Source organism: Lathamus discolor, chromosome 17 (genome assembly GCF_037157495.1).
Source record: "Lathamus discolor isolate bLatDis1 chromosome 17, bLatDis1.hap1, whole genome shotgun sequence".
In the NCBI taxonomy this organism is placed as follows: domain Eukaryota; kingdom Metazoa; phylum Chordata; class Aves; order Psittaciformes; family Psittacidae; genus Lathamus; species Lathamus discolor.
In genome coordinates, this window is record NC_088900.1 from 2,216,300 (window position 1) to 2,236,107 (window position 19,808).

The 19,808-nt window shown below is 45.4% G+C and overlaps 1 protein-coding gene and 3 long non-coding RNA genes across 10 annotated transcripts in view; 1 reads left to right on the plus strand and 3 right to left on the minus strand.

The window, feature by feature from the left end:
* Positions 1-3,145, minus strand: part of PRDM10 (PR/SET domain 10) — a 43,969-nt gene extending 40,824 nt beyond the window's left edge. For 3 of the 4 annotated variants that reach the window (XM_065697163.1, XM_065697164.1, XM_065697160.1), the window contains exon 1: positions 2,984-3,085. The gene's annotated coding sequence lies outside the window, so the exon portion shown is untranslated. Of the gene's footprint in view, positions 1-2,983 lie in introns of all 4 variants that reach the window. The other variant, XM_065697162.1, reaches the window with a different exon arrangement.
* Positions 2,844-14,890, plus strand: LOC136023078 (uncharacterized). 2 transcript variants are annotated; one of them, XR_010616456.1, is made up of 6 exons: positions 2,844-3,229; positions 8,924-8,994; positions 9,578-9,676; positions 9,896-10,019; positions 12,040-12,131; positions 14,725-14,890. It is a non-coding gene; the product is annotated as an uncharacterized LOC136023078 (long non-coding RNA). The 2 variants fall into 2 exon arrangements; XR_010616457.1 differs by lacking the exon at positions 2,844-3,229 and adding an exon at positions 8,375-8,468.
* LOC136023077 (uncharacterized) lies at positions 4,563-8,466 on the minus strand. 2 transcript variants are annotated; one of them, XR_010616454.1, is made up of 4 exons: positions 8,000-8,466; positions 7,530-7,754; positions 5,259-6,929; positions 4,563-5,175 (listed from the first exon to the last, which is right to left on the minus strand). It is a non-coding gene; the product is annotated as an uncharacterized LOC136023077 (long non-coding RNA). The 2 variants fall into 2 exon arrangements; XR_010616455.1 differs by having other exon boundaries at positions 4,563-5,396.
* LOC136023076 (uncharacterized) lies at positions 12,454-19,792 on the minus strand. Of its 2 annotated transcripts, XR_010616453.1 has the most exons (4): positions 19,708-19,792; positions 19,293-19,373; positions 15,447-15,541; positions 12,454-15,032 (listed from the first exon to the last, which is right to left on the minus strand). It is a non-coding gene; the product is annotated as an uncharacterized LOC136023076 (long non-coding RNA). The 2 variants fall into 2 exon arrangements; XR_010616452.1 differs by lacking the exon at positions 19,708-19,792 and having other exon boundaries at positions 19,293-19,697.
* Between the last annotated feature and the right edge of the window lie 16 nt (positions 19,793-19,808).

A 19,808-nucleotide genomic window follows, 5' to 3' on the forward strand; every position in this document is an offset into this window, starting at 1 on the left:
CTCCACATCTAAATACCCACTCCAGTGACTAATTCCATCCACCCTTCATGTGTGCCCATGTTCTTCACATGGTTCATACTGTGAGGTCCCATCGCCTGTTACTGTCACACAGCGCAAGTGTCAGGCTCCAGCTGCTCGAGGCAGTGACCCTATCTACTTCATTGGTTTGGTTTATAAATGATAGTGAGGTCTGACAAAGCGAGAAATGAGAGAAAACATATGTTTAAGTACAACATGACCACAAAAAGGAAAAAAAACCAAGGTCTGCATCAAAATCTGTGCTCAAAACCTTCAAGGCACTTTCAGGTTTTACTGAAAGAAAACCAAACTGTACCACCACACCATTCCCCTCCAGCATCTCCTGGTCATCTTCTTGTCTCCCATCCCTTCTCCTGCTCAGGCAACTCTCCCCAAAGCTAGCATCAATCAGAGGAAGAGGTTGTTGCCCTTTCTATAAGCATACAGTGCTGTTTCTTCACTCCCTCATCCATCTCCCCTCTGAATTAAATCACCCCTCAAAGTTCAAAAGACAACTATACCTGGGTTCTGCACTTAAAACCCAACAACTTGTCCTTCAGGAGAGTTGCTTCTCTGAAGTACAAAAGACCACAGAGAACAAATTAGGCTATCTGCACATTAAAGCAGGCAGGGACTTCATGTATAACACACCAGCTAAGGGCTACAACACACCTTCTACTTCTGCTGTGTTTTACCGGCAGGAAATAAAAGTGTCAAGCAGACCTGACCTCCTGTTTAAGTCAAAGCAAAGCTCACAATACTCAAACAGCCCCTGCAATTAGCTACACTTAGAAGTCAATTAAAATCCAGTTTACACAGCTGACAGCAGCTGCAGGTGGGCAGAAACACACTTAAAAGTAGCTGCTGACTGCAGAGGGAATTCCTATTAGTAATAAGGGCACCAAAGCAGAGCAAGCAATGCCACATAGCCACTTCTCTCTATAAAAGAGTCAATTATTCCAACAGAGAGTAACAACAACAATAATTAATAACACCACCAATTACATTGGTATCTCATCTTGTAACAGGGTAATAAAGCTTCATATTAACCACCTAACACGCAAAACAAGTATGAACATAGTAAGGTGCCAAAAAGCATCACAATCTGGGACACGAGTTCTCCATTTAAGGACTGACCAGAGAAATACACCCTAGAAACGAAGGCGTTAGAAGGCTTGAGATTGCCGACTAGTTTATTTCCACAAAAGTTCTTGTAAAATCAGCTGGTGATTCATCAGCATTTCATCTGCCAAAGAAACCAATGGAAAGGGGACAACATAACTGAGTTATTCAGAATGTCACAGAAGGAAGTGGTCTCTACTCCCACTGAGACGCTGGAAGACAAGCATCAATAGGTATCGTAGATACTTATTTTGCCTGTAAGCATCACAGATCCATGGTAACACACTAGGGGCTGGTGCACAGATACCAGACCCTGACCATTCATTTCACTCTTGGGACTGTGAAACTCAGCAGCCTAAACCCGGTTCTTAACTTTGATCTATAGTTGATCTATATATTGATCTATATAGTTGATCCATATAGTTGATCTATAGTTGACGAGAGCCTCTGCAGTGAGCAGCTGAGAGGGAAGAGGTGCACGTGCATAGCTCAGACCGTCTCTTACATGCAGGCCCTATCAAGGGCAGATTGTCCCTTTAGGATGAGTAGTTCTGAAGGACAGACCACCAGGACCTCATTTTAACAAGCTCCCATTAACAAATTAATGCCACTGTGGTACAGGAGGAGAGAAACGGCAGCTCAACACCAAAATGTAGGTACCAAGAGCTCTCCAGGCCCAAACAGCCACACGTTACAACCATATCCCACAAAGAACAGGCGTTACTTGGCAGCAGGAACCACAACCGCTGGCACCCACATTAGCGACCAACACCACAGCTTCCACTTGCCGCTCCTGCTCATACATGGGGCCTCGTGCTTCCCTCAGGCCCTCGATGGATGAAGCCACCTCAGGCAGCTGCCTGTGCATGAGCTCTCTCCACGCCAGCCGCACCCTAGCACCTCAATGAGGCGGGGAAAGGTGTTCCTTCCCTCCACACCAAGCCCCCCAAGGCCGCCATTGCTGCCCCACAGGCCGCCCTTAGGACAGGAGCCCATAGGGCCAGCACCCTCCCTTCACCCCTCAGCCCACACTGCAAGCACCCCTCACCCCTGCTCCCCTTCATATACCCTCTGCCCTCAACGCCAGCCAATCCGAGGAGGGGGTGCGACGCCCCCCTCCCCTCACTAGGCCAATGGGAAGCGGGGGCGCGAGGCACGCGGCCAATCAGGAGGTGCAGGTGCCCCTCACCACAGCTCCCCAGAGGGAGAAACCACCCCGCGCCCCCCCCCCCCCCCCCATCAGCTCCCCGTGAGGGCGCCCAACGGTCACTCAGCCCCAACCACTGCGGCCCTGAGCGGGGGGGGGAACGGGGGTGGCAGAGAGAGACCGCGGCGGGCGGGCAGAGAGAGGAGACGGCCCAGCAGGCGAGGCCTGGGGAGCTGATCTAACCACGGGGAGAGAGGCCCAGAGTAATCGGGGACTGGGGGGGGGGGGGGTGCTGAGGTCCCGACAGTGCTGGGGGACACACGACAAGATGGCTCCAGTACCCCCCCGCCACTGAGGTGCCGGGGCCCGGACTGTACCATCCAGGGAGGGGGGGAAACAGGGGTGGGGGCAGCCCCTTCTCCCTCTGTCCGGGGCGGGTGGGGGATCCCGGCTGGGGCGGGGAGGGGGGGGAAGCGGACTGTACCTCTCCCGCGGGGGGGAAGGGGATTGACTGCTCCCTGCTCCCCCCCCCCCCCAAACGCGGGAGCGAACGGTTTATCCCGGCCCCAGCGCTAAGGAGCCGCCAGCTCCGGGCGCCATCTTGGGTGCGACTAAAACAACAAGTCCAAAACCCCCGGCGGGTCCCCGCGGCGCCCCCGGGTCGGGCTTCCCTCCCGGACCGTCCCATCGCGTTACCTGAGGGGGTCCCGTGCGGCTGCCGCGTCCCGGCCGCTGCCGCCGGCCCCGCTGCGGCCCCAAACCCCCCCACCTGTCCTCACCTCACAATGGTAGCTGCAGAGCGGGAGGGGGGGCGGCCGCCCGGACCTCATTACCATAATCTGCCTGGCAACAAGTCGCGATGCCGGACGCTGATTGGCTGAGACGCCTCCGCTCGCGAAGATGGGGCACAAAAGTCCTCAAGAAAAGCCTCGGAGCGGCCAGGTCAGGGGCTGGGGAGCAAGGGGGGGGACCCCGATCCACGGGGAGGGGACGGGGGGGGGACCCGTGCCCGGGTCTTTACTCCGTGCCTCCGGTAACCCGGGACCAATCAGAGCTCGGCTCTCATCCCCGCTCTGCTCCGCCGGGGGCCTCGCCACCAATCAAATCGCTCCTCTTATCGCAGCGCTCCGCCCCCTGCTGGGGAGGGTGGAAAGAGGTGCGTGGGGGACGCGAGTAGCGCCCCCTGCTGGGAGGGCGGGGCGGGGCGCCCTCTGCTGGCGGGGAGGTGCGGGCTGGTCGCCTAGTGACGGGCAGTGATTGATCGCCAGCCGGGCATCCTCCTTTTACACGGCAGCGAGAAGCCAGGTCCATGTCTTTCTCCCTCCTAGATAAGAAGATGAGCCTGAAATCTCTCTTTGCTCCAAGCCACCCATCTGGCAGTGCCTCGGAGTATAATTATCTGAAATGGCATAAAAAATAGCAGCCCGGTGGGTTCTAGTGTGATTTGACTCATTCTTGTAAATTAAACGCAAGAGGTATTAATACCTGTCAAGGGTCAGGCCCTGAGGAAATGCTCCCAAAAGGGCTCCTTCTGTCCCAAGGGACCCGGATTGGTGCTGGCATTTCATTTTGTTTACATGGTATATAAATCCCAGAGTCCTAAATGTCAGCTCAGGGAAGGCTAATCATTATTATTGCTCAGAAATTTAACTAAGTGGCCATTCCGGTGGGGTTATAGCTGTACTTTTGTCACCATTTGTCTTAAAGAGGTGTTTATATTATGGTGGCATGGCAAAATACGGCTTTTCAGATTCCTTATTTGACATTAAAACACGCTCTGAAAGTTATTTGAAGACGTATTTCTTAAATAAGACAATCTCTGTGTTTAGGACCTTTAACATTTATTCCCAATGGATTCATAAACTGTACGTATATATCAACACCGTTGCACCAAAGCTGAGCATCCCGCAATGGACCACTGCGGCCAACTGACCCAAAACAACCCCCAAACTGAGTAGATTCTTCACCGAAACTGGTTGTGCTCATTCTCTGCCCTAGGAGAATAGAAGGGTGGTGAGATCTTGGGGCAATGAAGTGTGCTTCTGCACTGGGGCTGTCTTTTTAAAGCCTGGTCTAGCTTTTTAAACCCTCACATTGAGGTGCAGGCAGATCCTGAAGCCATCCCCTGTTGGACTGACCCATCTTTTCCAGGAGCAACCAAGATTAGAGAAAATAAAGGCAGAAATAAGTCTTTTCTAACTTATGCTTAGGACCTTGACTTAAAATGGTAAATAAGAAGGATTTTAAAGCTGAAGGGAACAGAATTAGTCACCATTTAGATGTTCGTTGGGGTTTTTTCCCCCCTTGCACAATATTTTTTAGTCCTCTGGGCAGTTCCCTTAGTTTGAATTATGAGAGTTATGGAGTCCATTTATTCTTCTATGCTATAAACCCCATATTGATTTCATTATACTGCGCTGAAACATTCGTCTAACAAATAGGACAAGGAGATAGAAGACAAAGCTGCTTTATTTCCCCTAATGCTTAGCAGCTATGGGTGTTACTTTCCAAAATCAAAGTGTTTTCAGTGCTTTATTTGTATTTATTTTTATAAATAGGGATTTCCTAATGTTTTCAGCACTTACAGGCTCTGACATACGTGCTTTGTGCCATGTGTTCTTGCAGACACACAGTTGGACTACTGAACACAAACCAGCACAAGACCTTCCCTGGGGCACAGATCTTAGTCTGGAAGTTATTCCACAGGTTTCCCCCCCCCCCCTTTATAGCTTGGAAAGCCCCATTCAGTGCAAGCAGCAAGCTGCCAGATGCAGGAGCAGCAGCATGCTGGTCTGATTCATCAGCTGCAGTATCTGGAGTCTGATGTCATGCCTATTGTACTGCCCATATTTAATGGGGTTTGTGATGTTCTGGGCTTTGTTTTTCCCCTAGCAGAGATAGAAAAGTCTTCACATCAGGTTCATTTATGTATTTCTAATCATCATAGTTCAAATAAGCAATGTATATTCACCTGTATTGTTTGGAACAGTGCTGTAACTCTTCATCAAGCCCTCTTATTATCTTCCAGGTCATGAAATCCTCATCTCTACCCCTGCACCTCCTCATCTCTCCACTGCGTCTGCTGCATGTGTCCTATCTTGTCTCTTCCCTGTTGGGTTAAGTTGATTTTCTTGATCCCATTTTGATAAGCACATTGATTAAAACATGACAAAGAGAAATGCTCAAGTGCTATAATGCCATTGGACTTAAGAGAAGCAGATGATGCTTTGCTGGCCCTGCTGACCCCCTGCACTCCCTCTGTGCATGGCAAGTATGGATTTGTGCCTAGATCTCCCAATTAAACCATGCATGCAATTGGGTTCTGCATTGTGGTGCCTTCCCTTGTGCGTGTCAGCAGCTGGCTGTGATTTAAAGCACCAATCTAGGAGATGGAAAAGCTTCAGCTCTGTTCCTGTTCAAGCCGGCTAATTTATAATGCAACTGAAATGTAATTACTTGAATCCTGCACAGAGAATACAAAACATGGAGGTAGGGATGTGAGTTTCCCACTTTAATTCAATTTATTGTGGCTTGCCTTAAAGTGGCCTCATGTAAAGCAGAAAGACAACAAAGTCATTGCACTTTGGCTCTCTGTGTTGCTTTCCCCAAAAAGAACCAGTTGTTTCAACAAGTGGAATTAATCCCCTTACACTGCAAGGAAAGGTTTGACTACAAGAAGTTGGGGGTTGGTGTGTCTCAAGAGCATCTGCCTAATGATTTAAAGCTAAATGAAAAACAAGCTATTAAAGAAATTATCACTATTGGCTTCCTTTCTGAGCTATACCCACCCAAATAGCATTTATCCCCCAGTTGTTAATAAGAAATACAGGCAAAAAACACACTAATGAGTGAGGAAACAACCCACATAGCCCTCTATAATCTTTACTATGCATTTACTAAGAGGTGCATCAAGTGTTGGAAAAGGGGAGCTTTGCTGCTCACCATGAAAAACCTATTTAGCAAAGCCATGCTGTGGGGTATGGAAGGGAAAATGAGATCTGGGTACAACAGTGCCTGCAGGGAAAACACTTCACCACTCACACCTGTATCCCGACTCCATTCTAACAGGATTTATTAACACTGCTGCTTCTGATGGTGTCTCAAGATAAAAATCAACCAAGAGGGGTCACCATGTCACAAGGTCAGATGTAAATTGCCTCTCTGCAAGCCTTTTCCAAGCTGAGGAAGGTGTTTGCCATACTTCTGGTGCTGCTGTGGAGTCCTGGCCCTTAACCCAAGCAGCCAAGTGGTTGTAGTACCAGTAGCAAGGCCCAGTTCATAGGCAAGTACAACCAGGGCAGCAGAGCTGCTCTTTACATTGCAACACTTCATTATTGGAGCATTTCCCAGGAAACCACATTGGATACATGCAGTTCAACCTCACATCCAGGTCAACTTCTTCAGCTGGATTACTCTTCCGTTAATATCTCCATTTCTTCTCCAGGAAGGACTTTCAACCCTTATCAACCTTAAGTACTTCACTGGAAGTACTCGACTCTGTTGGCTCATTTTCCACTCCAGTTGAGGTGTCACCACTCCTCAGTTCTGGTTATGCAGAAGCATTGTTTTGAGTAGGAAGTGATTTGTACACCACTGCAGAGTCAACGCAGAAGCTGTTTGGCTTTCCTCTCCATTAAGCAAACTGGAATGAGTCAGAAAACTATTACCAATGCTTTTTGCTATTTGAGGTCACTAGAAAGTTGACTAGGGGTCAAACACTCAATATATTTAGGCATTATAATGGTGTCTTCAAAAAATAATCATTATTTTACAGGATTTAAAGCATTTCAGGTTTCCCCATCTTCAGCTCTAGGAAAGGATTTTTAATACAGATCCCTTTGATAATTGCATTTTAAAAAGCAACGATAAGATGATCTATGATATAAGATGATAAAAGACACTCTTACCCAGGCTGTGTTAGGAAAAGAGAAGTTTAGAGACATTCCTCCTGTTTCTGGATACACTTAGCAGATTAAGAGAGCCAGCATGGACAAAGCTTTAGTTATAATTTACAATAGATGTTCAGATTAGAGGCACATTTAATGAGTTACATTTTATGATCTAATTTAGTGGATGTGCCAAACAAGCATTCTGTTTATCAGGGCTTCTTTTAGAACATTAAAACATGAATCCCCCTCACTGGGAAAACTCAGTATTATCTTTCCAACATGTACCAAGGTATTTCTCTGTCAGATGGTCACTCTGCCTCCTTCCCCAGCACTTAAAAATCAAGAACACTGACCTCATAGTTGGCAGGGGAGTCCGTCACAGCCCCCACAGTCGATAACCTGAGCAGGCTTTCTCTTAGGAACAACTGAGACTTTTCTTCTTACAGCCTTGAAGAAGGGACTGAAAACATCACTGAAGACAAGGGGGTTTTTTCTTCCTCAAGGTCCTTTTTTCCTTTCTTGTGCCAATGTTTAAATAGGGGCCTTTTTTCTTAGTGTAACAGCAGTGATACCCATTCCTAAAGTTGATTTCATCAGACTAGTTAAGTTAAATTTCTCCTGTCTTTGCCCATGTAGCACAATCCCCCTGTGACTGACTACCCCCTCTGCTGTAGTGGTGTAACAGTACTTTCAAGAAGCAGCTTTCATCTTAGGCAATGTGTTTTCCGAAGCCCTTATTGATTTCTAAGAGTAAAAGCTTCCCTTGGGTAATCTTTAGCTCTTACCCAAAAGCCTAGATCTGCAAACCTGGGGAGGTACTCACCAGCTCCAGTGTCATTCTTCAGCACCTGAACAAGGTGAGCAATGCTGACCTAGAAACAGCAGTCAGGATCATCTCAATATCCAGGTCAGCAGGCAAGATAAAGAGAATGAGGCAGGTACTTGGGCTAGACATGAATTAGCTGCAGATTAGCAAGGACAGTCAGGATTAGCCAAAATCCAATGGTTACTTGTCAAATCCACAGCAATGGGACTAATTGAAGAGAAAGCTGGAATGTAAGACTAGACCTCTGTAGCCAAGTATAGCTATCACTAAATCAAACCCCACTACTACCCTACAAGCATTAGAAACAACAAGTGATGACCCTGGGCTTGGTTTAAATAGAGCTCCTGGGCCTATGGATGGAGGCCCCAGGTGAAGCTTTTTAGGGTCAATGGGATTTGTAAGTGCCTCCAGGCCCTAAGAGGGTGTTGTAAATAAGGCTTTGTATCTACAGGAGCTCTGTATCAAGGTAAAGTAATTTTCTTTCCTTTTCTCCTTAAGGTTTGTTATAGAGCTTGTCTTAAATGTACAATTTTCAGTGTTTATTGAAAGGTTATGGGCTTAGTTCAAGAAAAATCAGCTTATAATTTTGGAGAAGGCTGCATGTGTTGCTTTCCTGAGCTCTGAGTCTTTGCTGCCCATGTTTTCAAGCTTATCCTGGTTTTTTTCTATCACAGCAGTTACAAAACCAAATATTTGACAGCCAAAATCCCACTGAACTTTCCTCATAGGCTTCTGGAATTTTATAGTTAAGTAGAAACAACTTATTTCCAATAAAGATGATCTTGTGTTGCTATGAACACTTCTGTGGTCTTTTAGAGTACCTCACCCTGCAGCTAGCCCTGTGCAAGCAGCCACCAGCAGCAGCGTGGGGCTGTATTGATTTAGATGTCATTCTAAATTGCATTCAAAATGTTTTTGCAGAGCAGCTCTTTGCACTTGGCTGGGTCCTTGAAGAGGATGTTTGCTGCAGCGCAGAAGAAATATTTACTATGGTGAGTGATTAGTTTAAAAGAGGGGATGTTTTGCAGTGGAACTGAGTTTGAATAGTAAGTGTATTCCACCCACCTACAGGCAGATAGCTGAAGGCTTTGCAAAACAAGCATCTTAAGGGAACAGTAGGTATCAAATGAAGTAAATGTATGGTAAGTGTCAAGATTTGTCAGTGAGTTCAGTGCTGCCTTATCTCTAAAGCTGACCAAAAAGAAATGCTATCACCTGAGACAGGCATTAAGATTAAAGCTGTAGCCTCTGCCCTGGTACAGATGGCTACAAATGGAAAACTGCTGCTGCCAGACAGACAAGGAAAACATGAGGATTTGTTGCTCAGAGGAAAAACACAGAGTTGCCCAAAGCTGGGAATTCTGGCAGATCCTCTGCTGTCTTTTAAATGACAGCGGAGGAGGGATACAGACTGGAGGCTACAGAGAAATAAGCTATCAAGCTGCCTCACCCAAATCCTTTGGTGAACAGAACATAACACTGCTATTTGGAGCCAATTATCAACACACCCCCCACCCCCTTTTTGTTGCTTGTAGGCTTAATCCTTGTTGTTAAAGCCCATGTGATGTTTTTCAGGTGCACCCGATGTGATGTATTCAAGGTGTGCCCAGGTGCTGGGCCAATCTGACCCAAAACAGAGGTGTTTTCTTCAAAGCAGTGGATTTACACAGTAAGGTGAGAGCATTCTTTCCCCCCAGCTATGACAGGACTTAGCATTTCTCTGTTATTACAGGCTTTGAACTCCTGTAACCTTAGCCTGCATACAGTGGAAAAATTCAGGGTTTGCTTGCCTGAGCATAGGGCTACAGTTCCCAATGTGTTTTGGTGCTGTTCCAGGTGAGAGTGCTCCTGTGTCCTGCATCACAGTACATTTGCTCTGCCTCTGGCTTGCAGGAATCCTTCTGGACATCTGTATCAAGAGCTCTGCTGTCAGTAGAAAGGAGATTTCCCAGTGCTCTCAAATCCATTTGCTCCGGAAGGCTGTCTTTAAAGCCAATGTACTCCAGTGGGAGCTCAGGTAGGATCTGGCTTGTAAGCTTGATCAAAGGATCCCAGAGTTTGCTCTCTGGTTTCCAAAATGCTCTGGATTTGCTGGTTAGTGAATTTGCCTGAATGATAAAGGACCAAGGGTGTTCCTTACAGCAAATTTGGAGTCATTTTCATTGGAAGACTCGCCAGCTGCAGGCTCATCCAAGCAATAGCTGCTTTTTACACTGAAAAGTCTCTTTGCTACTGTGGTGAGGTTGTCTTAAGTTGTTACTGCAGTTGCTGAGGTATTTAGGCAGGCGAAGGACAGGAATATGCTTCAAATGCTTCTCAGATCAATCTGATCCAGCTGAATTCATGTCCCTGGCAAGCTCTGCATCATCCAAGAATACCCTAACAAGTTGAAAGAGCCATTTCACATCCTTGTAGCCCTCCCCAAATGCAAAAGCCTGGCTGTTAAATGAGTGTTACCTCTTCTGTTCATCTTTGTAATGAATTCTGGAGCCTGGCTCCCATTCCCTGTCCCCTCCTTAGTAATTCCCTGCAGAACATGAAGGAAACCTGCTGGTGATGCCTGTTCTCATGTCTTCCTTCCCAAGTTTGTCCTTTATCTAGTATTATTTGGACCTATTTGCTTTCTCTTACAGTGGTTGTCGAAACAATGCTTAACAAAATGGGATTGAATTTAATAAAGGGCAAGCACCACACAGCAGAAGCCCATTAAAAGTGTGATTAAGACTAAAAGACAAGTCAGTATTTCTGCAGCACCTGCCGGGGGTTTATCTCCTTGTCAGCTATTAAAGAAAACCTGGTTAAAGACTGAATGTGGCTTGATAACATAAATCCACACTAAAAATGCAGGCTCCTCTCTCTATGGAATAATAGTGAATCATGCCATTGTTGGAAAGCTGCTGGCAAGCTTTGGAGTGGAAGGAGGAAAAAAGGCTCAACCTGTGTGGTGTTTTTCCTTCCCTTACTTTAAGGACCTGTTTTGAGCAATGCAAGAACCTTCCATGACATGAAAGTATGAGCTTGTGTAGCCATAAACTCATTTGAATCTGATTTTTTTCATTGCTGTGCTTCTTGGTAAATGACTTCCTGCCCTGTGCCAGATGCTGTTTTCATTCACAATGAAGTAATAGTCCTCTGTGAGTGATCTCACAGTATCCTACCACAGCCCTTATTGTGACTTCTCAAATTTAACATGCTCAAATGCAGCCTTTGTTGGTTGTTTGGGGACTTTGAGATCTGGGGTTTGATTGAAGTTGGTCTCTAACAAAAAAAGGGAGCACAGAGCCTGGGGAACTGGGATAATTTGCAGAAAAACATGGAAATAAAAGAAGGGCAGAAAGGGGAAGTTTGACTGTTTGATATAGTCGGGTTTTGTCATACAGACAGAGGCAAAACTTGATGTAAGACTTGTGTAATTTGCTGCTTTTCAGGGTTTGAGATGGTGCTTAACTGTGGACCACACCAAGGATGTCAGTGATGGATCAGCGGGTAGCATTAGCCAGGGGGACCAGGCTTGGGGTCTGCTCTATTCCACACCATTGCATATTCTCCCTGGCCATAGCTCGTGCTTTGCACCTGGGCAAGTGCGTCTGAATAAAAGTTATTTGTAGTTCTTCAACTAGATCACAGGGTTAGACCTTCCAAACAATGGTTAGAGGCTTTGCAACTCCCTTTCAGGCACGTGTTCTGTGGGCTTGGTATCACAATGACACAGCTCCATCCTTTCCTGCTATAAGGCATATTCAAAATAGGCTACGTGTTTGTGCCAGTGTGCACAGAAGTGAATCCTTTTGAAGGCTTATATAAAGGTATATCTTCCAGAAGACAGAACAAATACAAGGAATCCAGTTGAGTTCCTTGAGGCCTGGTCATGCAAAGAGGGGAACACTCAGTTCTAAATGCAGGTTAGAGCACTTTACATCCCTCGTGTCTGTGGAAGGCTGTAGTGGTGTGTTTGTGTGCATATGTAGGTGTTTAAGCACTGTTTGATCTAAGGATATAATTATCCTTATAAAACGCTTATTATTTCTTCCCCTTAGGAGTAAACTGGGAACCATGGAGAAAGAAAGTGAGATGGAAGACACTCCTTTTGAAATTGGGAAGTGAAAGCTGATTGAAGATCTTTGTCAAGGTGACACTTCCTTGGATAGCTTTTTAGCCTTTCCAGTCAGCAGAGGGGCCGGCAAACAGGTCTGTCATCCAGCTGTAGTTTCAGGTAGCATGGAAAAGGTATCGTTAGGCTCTTTTAACAGAAAAGAGGGAGGTATTTATAATACTTGATAGAATATTGATATATTTAAATGGGATGTTAAAGAGGAAGCATGGTGAAATTTTGCCCTCCTGGAGACTGCACCAGGTAATAGGTTGAGGAGAAACTTAACCAAAAGCAGTTTTGAGAGAGCTACTGAAATACAGCTGAATGAAGATGTTTGCCTGACCAGCAAAATCTGTATTCACGTGGCGAATGGTTCATTACTCATCCTGCGATGCTTTCTGAAGTGTATTTTTGTATCATCATTTCCCATTTTAAATGCAGCTCTGAAATCCCAAAAGGGAATTAACTACCAGGCATTTGCATTTTAAAGGGAAAAACTCAAACCTCAGTAGAGTGCTCTACTTAAGACTCCTTTTATATAACTTAGCCAATCAGCTCCATCTCATTGGAGACCTTAGGGAGTCAACACTAAGACAAGGTAGGAAAATCCAGACTTGGAAAAAGCCTTGTAATCTGCATCATGAAATGCAGGATAAGCTGGTATTGGTGGGAAGGTCTCCTGTGAACTGGTGTCTTCATTATTGTGTGACTTTGGGGGGATAAAAAGGGACTTTCAAGCTTTGGCAAACTGGGATGGCAGAACACAGGATACCCACTTTTCCTGTGTGGGAGGGGAAAATTATAATAAAAAACTAAGTTGTAAATGAAAGAGCAACTTCTCATTCAAAACAAAGACCACTCAGGACTGACTTGTCCTCTGAGTAAATGTCATTCAGGGGCGGGATTGAGGAGGTTGTTCTCCCCTCAGGCCATGGGGTTAAAGCTGGGATTCTTCTTCTACCCAGATGACCCCGTTCCTTTCAGCTGCATCTTGCTGGGTGCCTTTATTCAACTGGAACAAACTTAAAGTACATGGTTTCTTTCTTATTGCCAAGAGAACCTGTATTCTAACTTCTTGCTGCCTTAGAAGCTTCAAAGCTCTGACAGTCCTGCTACTTCTCTTTCTTATGGCCCTCCAAACAACTCTGTTGCAAAGGTAAAAAAAAGGTAAAAATAAAAAAATAAAAAGGTAAAAATAAAAGTCAGTGCAGAATATGAAGCCACTCTCTTGAATAAATTCATACATGAATAGTGCTAGAGAATACCAACATTTAAAGTTTTAGAGCAAGGTCTAAAAATGTGAATTCCTGTGCTTGGGAATGACTAAATCCCACTGATTTTTCCCTGTAAATATGAAAGATGAGACTGCTCATCAGCACAAGTGCCTTCAGCTCCTTCCTAAGTATGATGTGGTGACAGGCACTGGAGGGCAACACTGCAGGTCCCTGAGGCACCAACTCCCTTGCTTCAGGGTGTGTATTCTGGGAAGCTAAAGTAAATATTCCTGTGTTGACATAAAAAGAATGACTGGGTGGTTGGGAGCCACCTTCTAATGATGATTGTAACAGGAAATGTTATACAAGGGTATCAAAGAGTAAGGAAGGGAGTTTTGGTGTAGTTATTTTGCTGTTAAATGCACCAGCACTTAAGACTACTGTGTCACTGGTGGGAAAGAAGAATTCCCAGGGCTAATGCTGTACCACACATGGGATGCAGACACTGTAAAACTCCTTGTTGTCTGTTCCTGTGTTAGAAGTTACTTCCTAACACACCCTGTTGCTTGCAGGCTGAGTAACAGCACAAATAAGTGATGGGGGGAAGAAAGGGTGACTTTGGTGTGCCATCAAGGAGCTTGTCAGCACAGGTTATTCCATGCTGCCTGATGCAGCAGGCACTGAATCAGACCTGATTGCGAAGGAGGGGCAGGTTTTCTGTTGTTGAATTGCACTTATCTTCAAAGCTGCTGGAAATGATTCTGCGTTTATTCAGCACCGTGAGTCCTGAGGTTTTGAGATTCAGTGTTGTTCACTGCTGTTTGTTAGGATGATTTGGCTTTTAATCCACCAGTGAATACTGAATGAAGAATTCAGTTGTGAATCGGATCTTTTCTTGCTTGCCAGTCACACAAGCCATTTTTATTTTCAATTTCAGGTTCTTTTACCGTCCAGGCCAAAAATTAGGAGTAGAAAGAAGCTTAAACTGTTCCTCTCCAGCGACTCTCCTGCATCACTGCTTAATCCTTCCATTATGTGTGATATCATTAATCATTCCGCTGTAATATTTGACACACATTTGTGGGACAAATTTAGTTCTAATCTAAAAGCTGCAATAACAGTGACTTATGTGGAACGGCAGCTAATTAGGGCATAGTTGAATTTTCATCTCTTGTGAAAGACTTGTATAAAATGAACAACCTTTCACACTGTTGAAATGAGACTGTCGGAGTGAGACGGGCAGGCAGATGAGGGGAGAGGAGAGGAAGGTTATCCAAGGACAACAGGAGAAATCTGTGTCATAATGAGCCGATACCTGTGCAAAATATGCTCAGTTGTTGGTGGATTCTTCTTAATTGTTGTGTTTTTTCTTTAAGCTCTCTTATGGCTCATGGTTTGATTGCCTTGATATCCAGGTGACTGATCCTGCCATCTACAGAGACTAAGTGACACTTCTGCCATCGCAGTGGACTAGAAGAGATGAAGATGATAGGATGCCTCCAGCCCATTGTGGGGAGACACTGCAATGTAAGAAGGTGAGTTTACTAAATCTTTCCTGCAATGCAGCTTCTTTTCTCTCTAAGGCCCTTATTGGCAGACCTCTAGATTCTTGCCTTCAAGTTCCATGAATCAGGTTAAGTGTTTGCTACATCTCTTCGAAGAAGATTTGGGCATGATTCTTCAGGCCTCGACATCCTGCCAGTGTCCAAAGCCATGGATCCAGCTGAAGAGAGAAAATGAGCAGCGTAAGTACCCAGTTTGTATATTCAGAAAACTGATCCGTAGCTAAAAAAGGTGCTTAGTGTTGCATTTGTGCTCCTAAATATGAGCCCACACCCAGTATCTTATTGAACTACATATCAGAGGTTATTTCCTTGATAGCAACTCCTACAGATGTGCACATCTATCCCAGCAAAGGATTGCTTGTGTCTTTGAGATGCTGCTTTTGCCTTGGGTAGTGTTTACCTTCAAAAGAAGAAACTGTCCAGTTCAACTCACTGTTACTGTTGGTTTTGCCCTCCATCTAGAGAGCAGAAGAGGTGGTAGGCTTAGCATGTTATCTGCCTGCTGAGATTTGTATGCAGAGATCTGGAGGAGCAGCAGCTTCCTTTAGCAGCCACATCCTTGTTGTGCTCACCTTAAGCATCCTCAGTTGATGTATCTCTCACTTTCCAATGTGTTGCCACCTCTTCTGTGCTTATGTCCTTCAGCAAAGCAGTGATACTCCTGGGCCTAAAAGAAGGGGTTGTTTTGAGATTCGCAGTTATGGGAGAGCGACTGTTAATGTTTCCTTAATGGTCTGTTACATGCTGTAGGCAAGGATTGTGCTGTTTGAGATGAACATAGCACAAATGCTGACTGAATCTCTTCCACCCCCCCCAAAAAATAAATCTCAGGACACCTGCATGCAAGGCAGATTAATGGCACTGAACAGGAGCAGTAGGAAAATGGCCATGAAGACAGAAGGATTCATTGATAAAGGGAAGACTTTTCCCTTCTCTGCCAAGCCTTTTTAAAGATGTCTTTGAGGAGAAACAGGCTTACTGTCCACCCTTATTTACTGTGTCACTCCTTCTCACAGATTGCTGGGCTGGTTTCCTACAATTACTCCTTTCACCCCTGTTTTTACTGTTTCCATTTGCAAGGCATCTGTTTTCTTCTCCATCCCATCCTTCACTGTATTCCCACAGGAACTCCCTTTATTTAAACTCCTGCCTGCCTTGTGTTATCTTGCAAGGCCTGGAAGGTCTCTGCACTTTGTGTTACCCTCTTTCTATGGAACATCTTTATCCTGTGTATATGCCTTGTACCTTAAGCCCAGCTTTTTCAGTGGTTTCCTTCATTTCAGTGCTGCTGGACTTCTACACCTTCTCTGCAGTGCGTTTCCCTACAGATGGAAGACTGAGCTGCAAACCAGCAGAAACCCTAGACTTCCATCAGGAAATCTTGCAGCCAAATACAGATGTCTGTGGGGTTTGGAGTATTTTTTCCCACAGGCACTTCCATAGCTGGATGCTGGATAAAGGTATAGTTGGCCGATAAGTTTTGCATTGCTTTATGCCCCTCATACAGCCTTGCTGATGGAGAGAGACCTTGGCCCTGAGCAGTGTGGCTTGTGATGAGTTGTGGTGGCTAACTGAACATCATTCATTCAAGTTTGGTATTCCTTATACTGCTTGACCTGTGCTGGAAAGAGTTCCCTTCACAGAAGCCCACCACATGCTGTGGCCATTTCTGTCTGCATTCTACCTCCTAAACCCAAGGCTGACTCAGCTCTTTCTCTGCAACCTCTAACTTGTCCATACCTGGCACGTGGAGCTAGTAGGAATGATACTATCTGCCCTTTACAACTTGAATCAAGCTTTTCAATTAAAAGAGCTGCATCACATTAGCTCTTCCAGGCTAGATCAATTTTATGCTTTAATTTGTGGAGTTTTAATAGAATGGTGAGACTATTCAAAGCCTTGCTCTCTTCTCTGAGCTCATTCTGCAGGTACTGGCAGGATCTCAGCACTAATGTTGCTGCTCCCAGCGACTTTAATGGTACCAGACACATTCCTTGGCAATGTCTGTTTGCCCTTTTTATCAGGAGTTTAACATTGCCCTTAGAGGGCATGTTTTTGCAGTCATAAATATGCTCTTTGCATTTACACAGTTGTGGTCTTGCAAGTGATAATGGGCAGAGATGTTCACTTGAAACTCGTTACAGAATAAACAGCAGCAGTCAAAGGTGAGCATGACATTCTCAGTGCTTTGTTAGCACAGATGGACTGGGAAAAGGGCCCCAAAAGCCCTGGAACCAAGCATAGAAAATGGGATTCTTGGAAGTAAATGCTAACCATGTTTAGTAGGTGGCAGCTTCTGAGAGGAAAGGCATTCTAAGGAATGCTGCAGCATTGCAGCATTCATTCCAACTGGTGCTGTTGTCAGAGGCAACAGATAACTGCCTTGTGGATTCTTACCTGGAATATATCTACATGTTGAATTAACCATGACCACTGTGAGTGTCAGCATCCCTGCAGCACGTGTAACCTGCTGTTCCTGTGTTGACTAAGTGCTCATCTGAAAGCCACCACCTCCAAAGCCTTTCCATGCTGCAAGTGTGGGATTTTCTCACCTGCTTGGACCACATCTGCATTTTGCTGGAGACCATCTCAATTCTCCTTCCTACCTGCTACCCAGCAGTCATGAATTGAGTTGCATATGAGCATCAAGGAAAGAACAAGCTCCTGTGGCTCAGAACCTCCTTTCTTTGAGGGTGACTGATCTGTGTATGAAGGGGAATCGGCTATTCCTCAAATAGTGATTTGTCACTTGTTTTTACACAGTGAGCTGAGCACCGATGGCCAGGAATAGGCTGTGTTGCAGCCTCGTGGCAGGGCTTCCATGCTGGTGTGTCTGCAGTGTAGTACTAGGAGCAGACTTACTGAAGGTGAGGTCGTGCTTATCTGTGACTTCCCCAAAAGCTGCCAGATGGAAATGGCTTTGCAGAACAATGAGGATAACACTGTTGTAATGGAGCTGTCTCATTAAACATACTCCAAGTGAATCGGGTATCTGTTTGGTATGTCATGCCTGCTTTGGGGAATGCCACTTGTTTTGATATTAATCGCCAGTGTCCTATCATAAAGTGCTATATCCATGTGGCTGTGGGAATCTGCATTGTCGTGAGGGTCCTCATCCTTTTCAAGTGTCTGTTCTTAAGACATTGGTGACTTGAGCTGCAGGTTACCAAGCACCTCTGGCAATCATGACCTTGCTTTCTGTTCTGCCCCCAAAATCAAGTCTTCACATAAGCCCAATTAAAAAGCCTTTTTCTTTCCTGCAGCTCTTTCTGCCATCCTCAGAATGCATTAGCTAACAGGGGTTGTGAACATGAACGCCAAGCACTACATAAATAGTAAGTATTAAAAGTATATTAATTTATATAGCACTTAAAATGCTATATAAATTCAACCTTGAATGAAAGCCCTTATCCAAAGCTTTTTAAAGAGCTTGTACATTTTGACCTGGGGGAGAAAGGAGAAGACAGCCCTTTAAGACAAGTGAAAAGCCTAACTCAATGTCCTGTTATTTACATGTGCATTTACATTGCACAATCAAGGATTTGCACTAAAATGTATCAGTTGCCAAAACCCCATTTTCTAGCTGAATTTGGCCAAGCAGAGAAGGGAATTGCATATGCCCAAGGGAATAGATGCCAGGACTGCAGTAAAAGAGATTTAAGGGGTTTGAAATACTGTAGAAAAGACCATAATAAGCGAGTAGTGGTCCAGTCAGCTGTTTTAATTACAACAGGGCTGCTTATTGATCTAGAATATTTACCCCACCTGCAACACTTGAGCAATATTCACCCATTTAAGACAATAGTGCTTCTAAGAGCCATATAAAGAATATAGAAGTTGAGAATGGAAGTCTTTAACTCCGAGTTTTGGTCTTCTTTCTATCCCATGTAAGCACCTGATGTATTTCCATACAAGTGACTCAAGTACATGACTCAAGCCAAAGAAAAGGCTAAGAAAGCACTAGTAAGAGTATGGAAGGGCGACTGTAGCAGCAGCTTGGTAGCCCTTTGTTCCAGAAGGGCTTGATTATTTAATTCCTTGCTATAAAAGTCATGTGGTGAAATGAAAATAGGGTGAAACGAAAGCAGTGCTGGTGCGAATTGGGCACAACTGGGTTTAAAGCTTAAATGCGTCTTTAATAGTGCTATTGGCTGTGGCAGAGCATCTGCATGGGAAGGAATGAGAGGCAGAAGAGAGGAGAAGGTGGTTGCGATGATGGTTGTGATGCTATATCAGAGACGTGTCCATTTAACTAAGATGTACAAAGAGCTTTACTGCATTTACACAGGGCTGTGGTGCGTGTTGTGCTGCCTTTGTAGCACCCAATGGTTATTTGCCCTCTTTGTTGGTGAAAGGATGAAGCAGTTGGTGATTATTATCCAACTGTGTTTTAAGGAGAAAAAGGAATAAAAACTTACCAAGCACGATAGTGTTGGTTTTCATTGCACACCAAGCAGGGCTTGCAGCTTGTGGTTAGCATGAGGGCCAACAAACTGGGCCTAGATGTAGAGAGAGCTTTATTTTAGAGGGGGGAAACTCATTGTTAAAACAGAAAAGATGAGGAAATTGCCTTATTTTCCTTTTATTACTACACCCCTCTCTTTGCAGTGGGGTGGTGGGAGAGGGAGGGAGGGTTTATAGTCCACAGGCCCCTATCCGGCCCATGGCCATAGGCCCCCTGCCCCATTGTACTCCCCATGTAAGAAGCCGGTCGCTGGTCTATGTTTATATTCCATATCTAACACTAAAAGAGGTGGAATTCCCGTCGGTGTCCTCCCCCTCGGGCTCTCCCCTCAGCACTGGCCGCCATTTTCGAGCGGAGAAGGCACTCACCCCCCCGTGGGCGGGGCAACGGGCCCCGCGCCGCCTCCTATTGGCTGGTAGAGCGAAAAGAAGGCGTGGCTCCTACCCCCAGAAGTCCTCACCCACCCGGG